Source organism: Sminthopsis crassicaudata, chromosome 6, assembly GCF_048593235.1.
Source record: "Sminthopsis crassicaudata isolate SCR6 chromosome 6, ASM4859323v1, whole genome shotgun sequence".
NCBI classification, from domain to species: Eukaryota; Metazoa; Chordata; class Mammalia; order Dasyuromorphia; family Dasyuridae; genus Sminthopsis; species Sminthopsis crassicaudata.
In genome coordinates this window covers 183,954,621-183,968,925 of record NC_133622.1, presented here as the reverse complement: position 1 = coordinate 183,968,925, position 14,305 = coordinate 183,954,621, and the positions used below count along the sequence as shown (strand labels likewise).

Genomic DNA, 14,305 nt, shown 5'->3' with positions numbered 1-14,305 from the left:
AGTGTTATCTGCACTGTCTCATATATTCCAGGAATCAACAGAGAACTACAGCTGTCTAGTCTAACAGCACAACTACTTTGTGCAAATACCCAGGCTTACCATAATGCTCCCATCCAGCTCTTTTGACACATTTACAACATAGAATGTTAGAACTGGAAAAGACATTGGAGATAATAAAATTCCACCCCCCTCAGGAGACAGGGGGGAAAAAAAAATCTCACAGAGGTGAAATGCCTTGTCTCCCTTTACACAGCAAATGAATAAGTCTGGTATTTGCACTGTATTTTAAACAAGGGAGATGATTCAGGCTTAGTGAAATAGAGGAATAGGAAAGCTAGGAAAGAACCAGATTCTAGGCTGAGTTTTGCTGCTATATTACTGTAGTGAGTTTATCAGAAAGAATACAGGAGCCATCAGACTAGGGTTCAAATTCTCCCTTTCTTGGTCTAACTAGAAGAAACTTTGAATAGGATTAAAAAATTGGTAATTGAAGGGAATTAATAATCAGACTGAATACTCTTTAACATTTCAAGCAGTGATTAAGACACAGAAGACATGTTCATCAAAACTGGCAGAAGGCACAAAGTGGAGAGAGATGGCTGATGTAGTGGATGACAGTCAAAGTCCAAAAGGGACAGAAGACATTTATCCTCCTGGATTTTCATCTTACCTGATTAGCCTTAAATCTTACCTTTGGCCTCAAACAATCAATTTGTATAATCAGAGAAGGGAGAGGAAAGGCCAGAGAGAGGGGGGGGGGGGGAATGAGGAGTAGACGGTAAGTTCTATATGAGTCAGCAATGTGGTGAGGCAGCCAAAAACCTAAGGCAATCTTGGGTTTCATTGAGGAAGATCAGCCGCTTCCAGGAATCAGAAGGTGGCAATTACCCTGTTCTCTGCCATGGTCAGGCTACCTTTAGGATATTGTGTTTAGTTCTGGGTGCCAGTTTAGTAAGGACTTTGATAAACTGGAGATAAACTGCAGAGGAAGAAAATGAAGATAGAAAATGTCCTGGAGTCGAGGTCATAAGCCATAGGAGAAAAGTTTGCAGGGGGCAGTGTAGCTAATTAGCTTCAAGTTCTTAAATAGAAGACATTAATTTGCTCTTTTTGGTCCCATTGGATCTTTCCTGCAACAATGGATGGATTGAGCTCATTTATGATTGATAATAGGAAAATCTACCTACCAATTAAAGCTGTCCATAAATGCAATAGGTTGTATCAGGTGTGAATGGCTACTGGGTCATAGACACAGGTCTTCAAGCAGAGCCTGGATAACTCTTTTTAGGGGGTGAGGTGGTATATGTAGCAGGGGACTCCTTTTCAGGCATGGATTAAACTGAAGTCCTTTCCATCTCTCAAATTCTCTTAATTTCTCCTTTGTATGTCTTCCTTTCCTTAGCTATAATAAAGAGAGATTTTCAGCACCTTCATTCTACATCCTGTTATATTATAATCTCTCCCAGCTCTAACATTCTGAGTCTGTTAGATGTCCCCACTTCCCAAAAGTCATCAGGTTCTTCTATCTGGCCATTGTTCTATGCTTCAGGGAAAATAAATAGTTCAGAAATTCAAAAGCGTGAAACTCCTCTATGGCCTGTATAACCAGCCTTGTCACCTAAAACAATAGTAATAACCTTCACATTTCTATAATCCTTTAAGGTTTACAAGCACTTTTCACAGAATCCTTCTGAGAAGGAAGGGCCACAAAAGCATCACTGTCTTTATGTTACACACACACACAAAAAAAAGACATGGAACTGAAACAGAGAGGGAAATGACTCAAGGCAAAGTCAGAGCTAAATTTAAGATCTGGAATTCTGACATTAATTAACTTGAATCTTTTAAACAATTATTTTTAATGAAGATGTTTAAATATACAATTAAAAAAAAAAAAGCATATTTTATCAAGTCATAGTGATCAAAAGTAAGGAAGGAGTTAAAAGCCTGTCCAAAATGTTGTCTTTATTTCCCATGCCAAGAGATTCATGTGCCTTATTTATTTATTCCTACCCTAAACACTTATACACATGCACACACATACACACACATACACATACACACACATATACACATTTTTTTTGGTAAAACAGGGGAAGAGAAGTGACTTCATGATCTGTATCAAACTGTAAAAACAGAGACCAAAAGAGAAAAATACAGAGTCCAGGGTGTGAGGAAATGCTGTCGCCCAGCAGTCTAGAGGATAATGCTGTCATCAGAGAAATCCAACTGTGACAGGAGCATACTATAGATGACCAGATGCTGAGTTTCTTGGAGGAGATGGGGAGAGAAATCAAGAAGGAATAAAAAACAAACAATAACAGTCGCAGCAGAATCTTATTTATCTGCCATCCAACATTATCAGGAAATTAGTAACAGCTTATTATCTGTGGAACAATTCCTAATTGACAATGCACTATGATGGAAAAAGTGAAGGATTTAGAATCAGAGACCCCTAGTTTACCCCCTGTGACTCCTTGATTAAAAGATGTCCCGGATATCAGCTTCCTCATCTTTAAAATGAAAAGTTTGAAGCTCGGTGGTACAGTAGATAGAGTGCTGGGTTTGCAAGCAAGAAGACCTGAGTACAAATCACACACTGGTTATGTGATCCTGGGCAATGCATTTAACATTTTTTCTACCTTAGTTTCCTCTTCTATAAAATGAGGATAAATCTAATCATCCTTCCACAATGTAATTTTACCTGTTGCAGATTCTATATGTCACAGGTTGCATAAGAAACTAGAAAGGAATTTGGGGGAAGTTGACCAAATACTTAAATGAGTATTTGGGGACAGTTTTGTGGGAGCTGCAAATGACATTTGGAAGCTAATGGAGCCTCTGACCAAATAATTTAATGGGAATTTAAGGGGATTTTTGTTAAGCTGTAAATGACACGAAGGCCAACAAAGTTTATGACCAAATAATTAAATGGGAATTTGGGGGGAGTTTTGTGAAAGCTACAAATGACACATGAAGGCCAACCAAAGTCTATGACCAAATACTTAACCAAATTTTACAATAAGTTGTTGAAAACATTGCATAAAAGAAACGGATAAAAAATTCAGACATCTTCTCTGATATGAAGGGAATAACCAAAATATTTTACATGGATTTTCCAGATCATGGGACATTGGCCTCTAACCCCAACGATGTGGAATGAATAAATATAATAGCACCTACCTCCCAAAGTTGTTGTGAGAATAAAATAAGATTTTTGTAAAACACTTCTTAAACTTTAAAGTGGTATAAATGTGCTAGATGTTGTTATTGTTATAATTATTTAATCATTTAATTATTATATAATTATTATTATTAATTATTGGTATTGTATTTCTATTACAATTCTAAATTTAGGGACTTTTTTCATAGTTATTACATTACTGGCAATTTACTAATGGAAAAAAAAAAAACTGATAATCAGAAGAATAATAATGCCATAGCCAAGGTCACATACAGAACAGATGTTAAGAATTATGTTACATTGATTCTACAAAAAAAAGAAATCACTGTCAACTAGGGAAAATCCCTGGATTTCATGGAAGAGTTAACATTTAACTGGGCTTTGAAGAAAAGGATTTCAACAAGCAGAAGAGGAACAAGTGTTTTATAAAGCTTAGAACAATGCACACAGTAGGCTCTTGATAAATGTTAGCTGATTGGTTGATTATAGATTGTAGAGATGAAAGATATTCTGTCCAGAATGAGGAGATGTAAGAGTGAGATCAGTAATCTTGGGAACACATATATCAGGTCAGTAAATACGGTCATCAAGATTTTTAAAATGATATTGGAGGAGGGGAAGGTGAAAATCTATAACATATAGCCTTTGAATTTGCAAAGTTTTGTCATTCCCTAATTTCATTTGATACTGACAATAACCTTATATATATAAAAAAAAAATCAGACAATTGGGGCTGGCTGAGGAAATTAAAGGCAAATGACTTTTCCAAAGTCAAAGACTCAATAGAAGCCCTATCTTTGGACTCAGTTTAGAATGTTTTCCATTATATTATTAACTCCAATTTGAAGTCACAGAAAGAAGAGATCAGAGTATCAAGTCTGAGAATGTGATTGTTGTCAGTTGGGGAATTTCTGGCACTTGGGAAAGTCTTAGGGAGTTGACTACAACTGATTTCAATATCACAATACTGGTGAATTCCAAAGGCAGAATTTTAATTCATACCTTTCTTTTTCATAGTGCCAGAAGTTGTGCTAGACCCTAATTTACAAATAATAAGAATCCAAATTCTGAAAGTACTTACATTCTACTGAAAAGACAGCAATGACATAGACACATGACATGTATAGCTGAAGCAACATGGCACCTAGGAGGTAAGACAAGAATCAGCATATGCTAGCTAGCATTTTTCCACATTACCTCTGAAATATGGGACATCATTTACTTGAGGTAATATGGTTGCTTAGAGCAATGTTTCTTGAAGTCCAGAGAATTGTAGAGGTCTCTGAGACCCTTCAGAGAGTCTACAATTTAAAAATTATTTTTATTTCTAATGTGGTAAATATATATTATCTATCTATCTATATTTATTTTTATTTCTAATGCAGTAAAAATATATTTATCTATATATATTAACTCTTTGGATGGATCATCAATAATTTTTAATAGCATAAAATACTGAAGACAAGTTTGAGAACCACTGGCTTAGAGGGTCAGTAGAAAAGTTATGATTTTGAGAACCCTTCAGAAACTTTCTGTAGGATGGAGCCCAGGATTCAATTGGTTAATGCCAAAGTCAAAGTTGACATTAGAATATTTTGATACTTAATTTCAGATGGTGGACATAATTGTGTGGGTTAGCTTACATTTCTAGTTTATGTGAAGTTATGGTATCAAAGTATTAGTATAATCTTCATAGAGTTGACTTGTCACCAATTGAAATTCAAATTTTCTGAAAGAATTCTGTATCTTTCCTTTTTTCTTATTAAATCTGACATTGTAGCAAACTAACTTAGGAGTCCATTATATCTATCTCTTCTATGAGAATGGAAGAACCTTCATTTTTTATAGGCTCAGAAACACAGATGTGAAAGAGATCTAATTTTAACCACCTCATTTTATAGATGTGGAAGCTGTGACCCAAAAAGATTAAATTACTTGTTCACATTCCCACAGGTATTTAAGTAAAAGAGGTAGAATTGAAATTCAGGTCTTCTTGTATTATTCCTTCCATTATACCATGCTGTCTCCTTATATGCCCTCTCTCCAGCCTAGTAAAAGACTCTATCTATCTACCTACCTATAGAGATATTAATATTAATATTAACCAGATTTAATCAATAATATTAACCATAATTAATATTAACCATAATTAATATTAACCATATTAATCAATAATATTAATAATTAAGCAGTAAGTACCTAATATACATTTGTTAAATGGAAATAGCAGACTATTAAATAAACATTGAAGATATTAAAAGGAGACTACAAAATAAATATTGAAAATATTAATGCCACCTGAATGCAACTATATATTGGATACAGAATTGAGACCAAAAGGATTTTTCAAAAAACTCACTGCTAACCTCTTCACCTTGTAGAGGAGCAAAGGGAAACCCAGAGAAAGGAAGATATGTATTCCTCATCAAAAAATAACTAGTTGGTTATTGGACGGATATAGTCAGTTAAATTAAGTCTCTTTTCTTATGGGGAGTGGGGAGGAGGGTATGCAGGTGGAGACAATAGTGATAAAAGAATACATAGGAATACAACCCCTCAATCCAAATGAATTCCAGAGCTTGAGCTCAAAAGCTTTATTTTCTTACTCCCAGATCAGTTGCATTCTAATGTTTATGAGCCTCTTTTATCAGCTCAGAGAATCACAGAATTGCAACTCTGAAAGGGCCCATATCAGTCATCTCTTCCAACGGATATCCCAAAAAGAATCTTGACTATACTCCACCCAACCCATTCATTCTCCAGGTTGGCTAGAAGATCTCCTTGGAGAGAGAATATGCTCCCCACCAAGGGAGCATTATACTTAGACATGAATATTAGGAGACTAAATTGGACAACTTCTACCCATTGTGCCTTCTGAAGTCAAACAAAACAAATTGAATGGCTTTCACATTTTCAGTACTTAAAGATGATTATCCAATTTTCCCTCTTCTACAACCTTCTCTACTTCAGGTTAAAACATTCCCTTTCTTTCAATGAATTTTCTTTCATATGTCAGACTCAGATCCTCAACCACTGGGTCTTCCCCTGGACAGCTGCTCCCCAGATTATCAATGTCTTTTCTAAAGCTGCCATGGCACACCGGCTTCAAAGCAGATGTTGTTTGATGAACAGAAAACTTCATTTTGCCTGGGAGCCATTCATTCGCTCCACTATCAACAATCATTTATTATCGCACATGCCTAGTACTGTTCTAAGCACAAAGAGAAACACAGTCTGTCCTCAAGGAATTTAAAATCTAAAGCTCTACTTTGTTTGGAATTACTTATTAAATTAGCCTTATTAGGTTTGGAGGCTGCTGAAGTACAGTCCTCCTCTGAATGAGCTACTTATTCCCTAGAATCTGGGGACTATTAAACCCAGGTTGGGTGTGAGGGAGAGGGAATAAACAGACCAGCAGGTGGATATAGAAGCATGACTAATGAATATGCATGAATACAGACTTTAACTCCAAATAAGTTCCAGAAATCCTTCAATTTAAAATACCAGTGGTCAGACTATTAGCTGGAATAGAGTGGCCTTTGGAGTAGTTATCCATGCAGCTTCATAGCTCTGGACTTAACAATGTGTATCAATGAGGTGGGCCAAAGATAAAGAGATGCTTTTTTTGTACCTTCCCCATAAAAATATGTTCATGTGGTTGTATATATATATTATTCAATAAACCACATAATTATATTACCTGTTCTCAAATTCTTGACTCTGGTTAACAAACAGGCTACTAATAGTATATCAAGTACTTTCTACAACTACCCACCAAAATATCACCCTCTATTTACCCCATCAGTACCTGGGACCAACCATCCAGAATATTAAGGCAATTTTTGATGCAAAAGTTGTACTTTTGTTAAGTTCCACTTAAATGGAAACCTCTCTGGTACTCAGAAGATTATTATCAACAAATATTTGTTGATTAATAAGAAAAAAAGATCAAGCCCCTAGTGCACTCAGTTCTCTAGAGTGGAGACATAAAAGCTGATAAACTCTTGGAACTGGCAATTCTTATTGGGAGGCACTAGGCTATATCCTGTCATAAATGGATCACAAGACCTTAAAGGCTAAAGAGGCCTTAAGACAGAACATTTGGGGCAGCTAGGTAGTGCAGGGGATAGAGTATCAGCTCTGAAGTCAGGAGGACCTTAGTTCAAATCTGATCTCAGACACAACACTTCCCAGCTGTGGGACTCTGGGTAAATCACTTAATCCCAATTGCCTCAAAAAAAAAAAAAAAAAAAAAAGGACAGAACATTAGAGTTGGAAGAAACCTTAAGATACAACCCTTTTTCCTGTAATGGATTCTTTAAGCAATCTGATAAAACCAGTCATAAAATCCTTCTCAGAATCATGTGTGTATATATATATATATATATATATATATATATATATATATATATATATATATATATATATATATATATATATATAAATTGTTAAAATACATTGGATTATAAAGGAAGCTAGTTATATTGAAAAACAGTTATCAAAATATTTTAAAATTACAATTTAGAAACATCTAGCAAATAGTTTAACTGCCATAGTCCTTTCAACATACTAAAGAATGCAAATAATATTTTGAGATATTTACAAATATGCTGTGAAAATTCCTATAATTTCTACTAGAGCTAAAGGCATAATGCTGTGTCATGATTTGCTGCCATTCACAGCTGAAGGAAATAATAAATTTCAGTTAGAGGTTGATGAAAAATAGAGATGATTTTTTTTCCCCACCCAAGTTCACATCCCCTAGAATCTATTCACGAAGCCCTTAGGGGTCCATGGACTACCACAAACTAATAACCACTGATCTAGGCCAGGCATGGTACCAAACCCTGTAATTCCTGCTACAAGAGAAGCTGAGGTTGGTGGTTCACTTGAGTTCCAGAGTTCTGAGTGGTGGTGGTAGAGATAAGCTAATAGGGTATTTATAGTGTGTGGCACTAATAAAGTAAACCCCTAGCAAGGGAGGAGTGCTAAGAAAAGGATAATATGTCCCAAAAAGAGCCAAAAGGTCCACATCATAATAAAGCAAGTCAGAATTCTTCTGCTGATCCATTTAGTTGTAGGGTAAGGCTCTTTGAGGAGCTGTGGCACTTTCAACTTGTCCAAGGAGAGGAAGAAGAGAAGGAATAACAGAAGATGACAAAGAGAAATATTACCTTCATTTGGGGAAAACTGAGATTTCTTATAGAAAAAAAAAAGCGTTACCTAATAAATTGAATGGAGATTCAAATATAGTTCTCATCTGCCTCAAAATCTAGTAGGAGGAAAAGGAGATGGAGGGAGACTCCGGTTGTAGTTCAACATCTTCACTTACAGGAATTACAAAGAATTGACTTGCAGGAATTACAGGAATTGATTCCTAAAATGCAGAGGCTGGAATGTAAGCTTTTAATAAGACTGGGACTATTTCATTATTCTCTTTGTATCACCAACAAGCAACAAAAGCTAGTTGATTAATTTAAAAAAAGATCAAGCACCTGATGCACTCAGAAATTCTCTAGGGTGGAGACCTAAAAGCTGATAAACTCTTGGGATTGGCAAACTAGCAGATCCACTTCTACATAAGGCTCACATTCCTGCATTTCCCCTCTCAAGAGGTATTCTCAAAGGGACCGCATATCTTTGGGAGTGCACTGCTGAAGAGACAAAAGCACTAGCTTAGCAGTCTCAGTCAGCAAAGCAAAAGTCCTGGAGATTTTCCTGTTATTACTCCTAAGGAACAGGAGTCAGCAACATAGAGAGCCTCACAGGAAGGAAGGGGTGTTCATCAGGCACCAAAGTCCCCTCAGTGACTGTCACACCCATGCAGACACACACACACACACACACACAAATAATTTGAGCCTTATCTTTTCAGAGCAGGTGAGTATTGGGAAATTTGTTAGTCTATTGAAAGCATGCTGATTTATCAAGTGGCACAATAATTAAACCTGAGTTTAATCTTGCCTAAGATACATGCTAATTGAATAATCCTGAGCAAGTCACTCAGTCTGAACCTGTTTCTTTGTCTATAAAATGAGGATATTCAGCATCTATTGTTCAGTATTTCAATCCTTTTGACTCGTAGTAATCCCACTTGGGGCTTTCTTGACAAAGATATCTGGAGTGGCTTGCCATTTCCTTGTACAGCTCATTTTACAGATGAGGAAACTGAGGCAAAAAGGGTTATGTGACTTTATGGTTAGTAAAAATAGTTTTAAGTTTTATTAGTTTAGTATCTTATGGGTGTCCTGAAAGTCTGAATATAATTTTAAGGTATTGAAATTTTAGTAACTTAAAACTGCATGAAGATTTTTGGAATAACTCCCCAAAGAATTACAATTCTTATTTTATAATATAAATCCATATTTACAATGACTTCTTCCTATCCTCTCTTGGCCAATAAGTTTTACAAACAGTATTACCCCCAGATAGGAAAACTAAGGCTTAAAGGGATAAAAGTGAATTGCTTTAATTTTGCATAGATAATAAATATTACAGTGGAGACTCAAACCTAGATATTCTTGATTCAAAATTCATTGTTTTTATCTATATGTAAAATATGTTATAGCCAACATTTAAAAGAAGGGGAAAAAAAAAAAACTCACCCAATTAGCATGGTGCCAAATGACACCTCTTGGTTAATTCTGAGATCAATTCAGATAATAATGGCTCAGAGCAGGCAAAACCTCACCCCAAGTTTCAACAACTGTACCTCCCCAAATGAGCAGGTCTGGTTCTGTACAAGACAGAGGTAAAAGGAAGTAGACACAAAGAGAATTATTTATAGCAACCAATACAGTTTGTCAAGACAAAGTCCCTCCTTCTGGCGATAGATTCAAAACCAGGATCCAACCTACCTCCTATTTTTAGATGAAGGCTTCATATCTAAAGTGTGTGTGTTTTTTTAAATGAGGAAGAGAGGCTTATCAATACCCAGTGGCATTTTTTATTCTTTGGGAATAGGAAAAAAAAAAAAAGTAATCTGTACAGCTCCTTCAGTGAAGATTTCTTTTAAAATGTTATTTTCTAAAAGACTTTTCACCACAAACTTTCTCAGTTCTAAGTTCCCTTCCAACTGCAGAATTGACTTTTTAAACTCTTGGGTTCCACATAAATGTGAGATGCCATTTTTCCCTTTCCTAAACATCTTTCCAGTTGTAAAATTCTATGACATATCAGCATGGATAAGTTATATCCATTCTCTCCTTATGCATCCTATCCACATTTCCCCCTCCCCACGGATGTATTTCTTCTCATTCATTATCATTGTTCTTTTGCCCAAGCAAATTCCAAAAGTTTCAAGCAAACTTTTGTAATCACCCTTTGCTGTATGTTAGAAGGAATTATATTCATTTTGGTCTTTCTGGTGGATATGAATAAAATGCATTTTGTTGAAGGGAAACGAGAAATTTGTCTGACTATAGCTGGAATACACAACACAGATAGCCCATCTTGAAGCTAGAAACAACAGATTTCAAACCCTGGCACTGTGTGAACATGGGCAAGTCAATTAACTTTTCTGTATTCTGGACAACTCTCTAAGACTATAAGCTACATACAGAGAAGGTGCCAGTCTGCTTTAGTAGAGTAAGCTTGCTCATCTGGGAACTCCCCATATCAGTTATACCACAGATCAGTCAATCATAGATTTAGAGCTGGAAAGAGCCTTAGACATCATCATGGACAGCTCTCTCAATTTAATAAATGAAAAAACTTGAGGCTCAAAGAAGTAAACTGTCTAAAATGAGATTTGAACTCGTCTTCCAGACAACAAATTCAAAACTCTACCATCTATGTCACCCCATCCAGTTCCTGTTCCTATACCTTATGCACAAAGAAATATATAATTCATCATTGCATATATTTATATATGATATTGTACATTTGTTTCAAAATATTTGCACTATATATGCATAAATATATTTGCATACATATGGATATCTTAATATCCATATATATAAAACACTTTTGAGATCTACAAAATGCTTTTTTCATGACAAAATTGTAAAGTATCATTATTTCCTTTTGTAGGATATAGACAGAGGCAAAAAAAAAAGGGGGGGGGGAAGGGAATCATTTGTCCAAATTCCCAGAGTCAAGAAAGTCTGACTGCAGACTTTTTTTTTTTTTTAAGATTTTGAGTTATTTTCTTTCCATTGCACCATGTTGTCTCTTGGTAGCTTCATATAATCAAACCCATATAGAATGGTAGGGCTGGAAGGGATGTCACAGGTCACCTAATCTAAACCATGGATGGCTTCACTAAATCGTACTTCCAGGCTATCCTTAGACTTTTCGTGTCTGATAAGCCAGAGTATCATAGTCCCTCCATTCAAATGCTTCACAAATGTTTTAACTCAGTCTTGCAAACAAGGAAAGCTTGTCTACTCATATTTGAAGAATTAGGAGTCCCCAGACCCAGTTCCTCCCCACATCACAGGTACACAAGGAAACCAAGTCACACTGATCATAATTCTTGCCTCTTCCTTTACACTGAATCATCATTCCATGGAAGCATGTAGATCTCTACATTTCCTTTGCTCAGAAGACTGTCTCAAACATGGCTTATGTAATTTAGAAAATGATGAAAAAGAGCAATGTAAGAATTAGGGTGGATTCTCAGTAAAAATGTGTAGTAGACCGAATTTTTCTTCAACAACTTCCATTTTTTTCACCTTTGCCTTTCCCCAATTTCTTTTTTCTATCCCTCTCCCCCAATTCCAGCCTCCCTTTTATTAGCCCTTAAACTCCAGTTTCTGAAATAAGAACTCACTATTTCACAAAAATTGCTAGGAAAACTGGAAAATAATGTCAAAAACTCAGCATAGACCTATATCTCATATCCCATACCAAAATAAGGTTAAAATTGGTACATGATTTGGGGCATAAAGGGCGATACCATAAGCTGTTTAGGAGAGCAAGGGATAGTTTAATTAGCAGATCTTTGGAAAGGGTAGGAATTTATGACCAAAGAAGAACTACAGAAAATTATGAAATATAAAATGGGCAATTTTGATTACATTAAGTGAAAAAAATTTTGCACAAACAAAACTAACACAAAGAAGATTAAAAGAAAGTACAAAGCTGGGGAAAAACAATTTACAGCCTAGTTTTCTGATAAAGTATTCATTTTTGAAATATATAAAGAACTATGTCAAATCTATAAGAATACAAATAATTTCCCAATTGAAAAATGCTCAATGACAATTTTCAGATGATAAAATTAAAGCCATCTATAGTCATATGAAAAAATGCTCTGAATTACTATTGTTTAGAGAAATGCAAATTAAAACAACTCTGAAGTACCACCTCACATCTCTCAAATTGGCTAAAATGACAGAAAAGATGATATGTGTTGGGAAGAATGTGGGAAATCTAGGACGCTAATACATTGTTAGTGGAGTTGTGAAATGATCCAACCATTCTGGAGAGCAATTTGGAATTATACCCAAAGGGTGATCAAACTGTGAAGACCCTTTGATCAGCAGTCTCATTACTGGGTTTGTTTCCCAATGAAATGATAAAGGAGGGAAAAGGACCTATATGTGCAAAAATGTTTGTAACAGCTCTTTTAATGGTAGCAAAGAATTGGAAAATGAGAAGATGTCCATCAATTGGGGAAGGGCTGAATAAGTTATGGTAATATAAAAGTAATGGAATATTATTGTTCTATTAAAAAAATGAATGAACGGATTTTCAAAAAGGCTCGGAAAGATTTGCATGAAGTGATGCTGAGTGAAACAAGCAGCACTAAGAATACATTGTACACGTAACAGCAAATTTGCTTGATAACAAACTATGAAAGACTTGGTTCTTCTCAGCAGTTCAGTGAGTGATTCAAGGAAATCTCAAACTTTGGATGGAAAATGCCATCTGCATCCAGAGAGAGACCTATGGAGATTGGATGTCAATCAACATATATTATATTCACTTTTCCCCCTTCTTTCTTCTGTTTTTTTTTTTTTTTTCCTCTCCTGGTTTTTCCCTTTTGTTCTGATTTTTCTCTCCCAGCATGATTCATAAAATGTATATTTTTAAAAATGAATCCACATATATAACCAGAAAAATAAAATAAAATAAAAAGTCACATTATCTGACTCTGGAAGTCACAGCTCTTTTCACCATACCAACCCACAAATACCATAGCAGAAGAGTCTCTTAGAGCTATCATCTATTCCAACCCCCTAATTATACAGAAACCTGGGAAGGAAAGTGATTTATCCAAAGTCACACAAATTGCAGGAATCAGAGTTAAGGCTATATAACTTATCATCTGAGTCCAAGATCACTGTTCTTTCTACGTTACTAAATTTCCTTCCTCTTGCGGCTTTGAAGGAATGACGGAGTTACTGTTCCCAAGCTCCCCCGTCTTCCCCAGCCCTGGAGAAAACCTTCCAAGACATCCCAGGTTCAGAAATCCTTCTGTTTGCCCAAACTGTGCAAAATGCCAGGGCCAAACTTTGGGCCTCTATACTCCAAATAAATAGGCTTAGTTCCAATAGCCAAACCTAGGGCTCGAAAGCAAAAACAGGAAAGCTTAGTTGTTGGAAACAGCCAACAGGAAAGAGGCCTGGGCAGAGAAATACATATAAATATATATACCTCTCTTCACTTTTCAAGCAAGAAGGGGAAAACACACACACACACACACACACACACACACACACACACACACCCCAAAAAAAAAATGTGACAGAAAGCACAATTACCTGGGTCTTCTTCAGGAGGCACCAAGGATTTCTGGCCAGGAAGACACTACAACTTTTTTTTTTTTTTTTTTTTTTTTTCTGGGCCAGCCCTCATTATGAAAAACCAGTCAGTTTGCATTGGTAATTAAGGCATTGTTATTGGTTACCGCTTTCCAGCCCCTCCCAGCATAGGGAAAGTCCCAGAACTTCTCTATTGTGACCTTCCTCTTATCACAAAGCCCAAGCATGTTATTTCAAAGGTCAGCAGGCTTGCCCTGGAGCTGAGGGACTGCAGAGATTGTTCTAAGAATGGCAGAATTTATAGGGACACCTTGATTCCCCATCTATTAATTTCTATCCCCACCCCCCCCAAAGAATTAATTTTAAGAGAGTTCAGAGAGTAAGGTATTGAAGCAAAGACACACACATACAC

The 14,305-nt window shown here is 35.9% G+C and overlaps 1 protein-coding gene across 3 annotated transcripts in view; it reads right to left on the bottom strand.

Moving 5' to 3' along the window:
• The window catches only part of SH3TC1 (SH3 domain and tetratricopeptide repeats 1), a 109,526-nt gene extending 95,564 nt beyond the window's left edge, over positions 1-13,962 (bottom strand). Inside the window, exon 1 of one of the 3 annotated variants that reach the window (XM_074276609.1) lies at positions 13,894-13,962. The gene's annotated coding sequence lies outside the window, so the exon portion shown is untranslated. Of the gene's footprint in view, positions 1-9,789; positions 9,941-12,981; positions 13,004-13,893 lie in introns of those variants that run through there. The other 2 variants (XM_074276613.1, XM_074276610.1) reach the window with 2 other exon arrangements.
• Between the last annotated feature and the right edge of the window lie 343 nt (positions 13,963-14,305).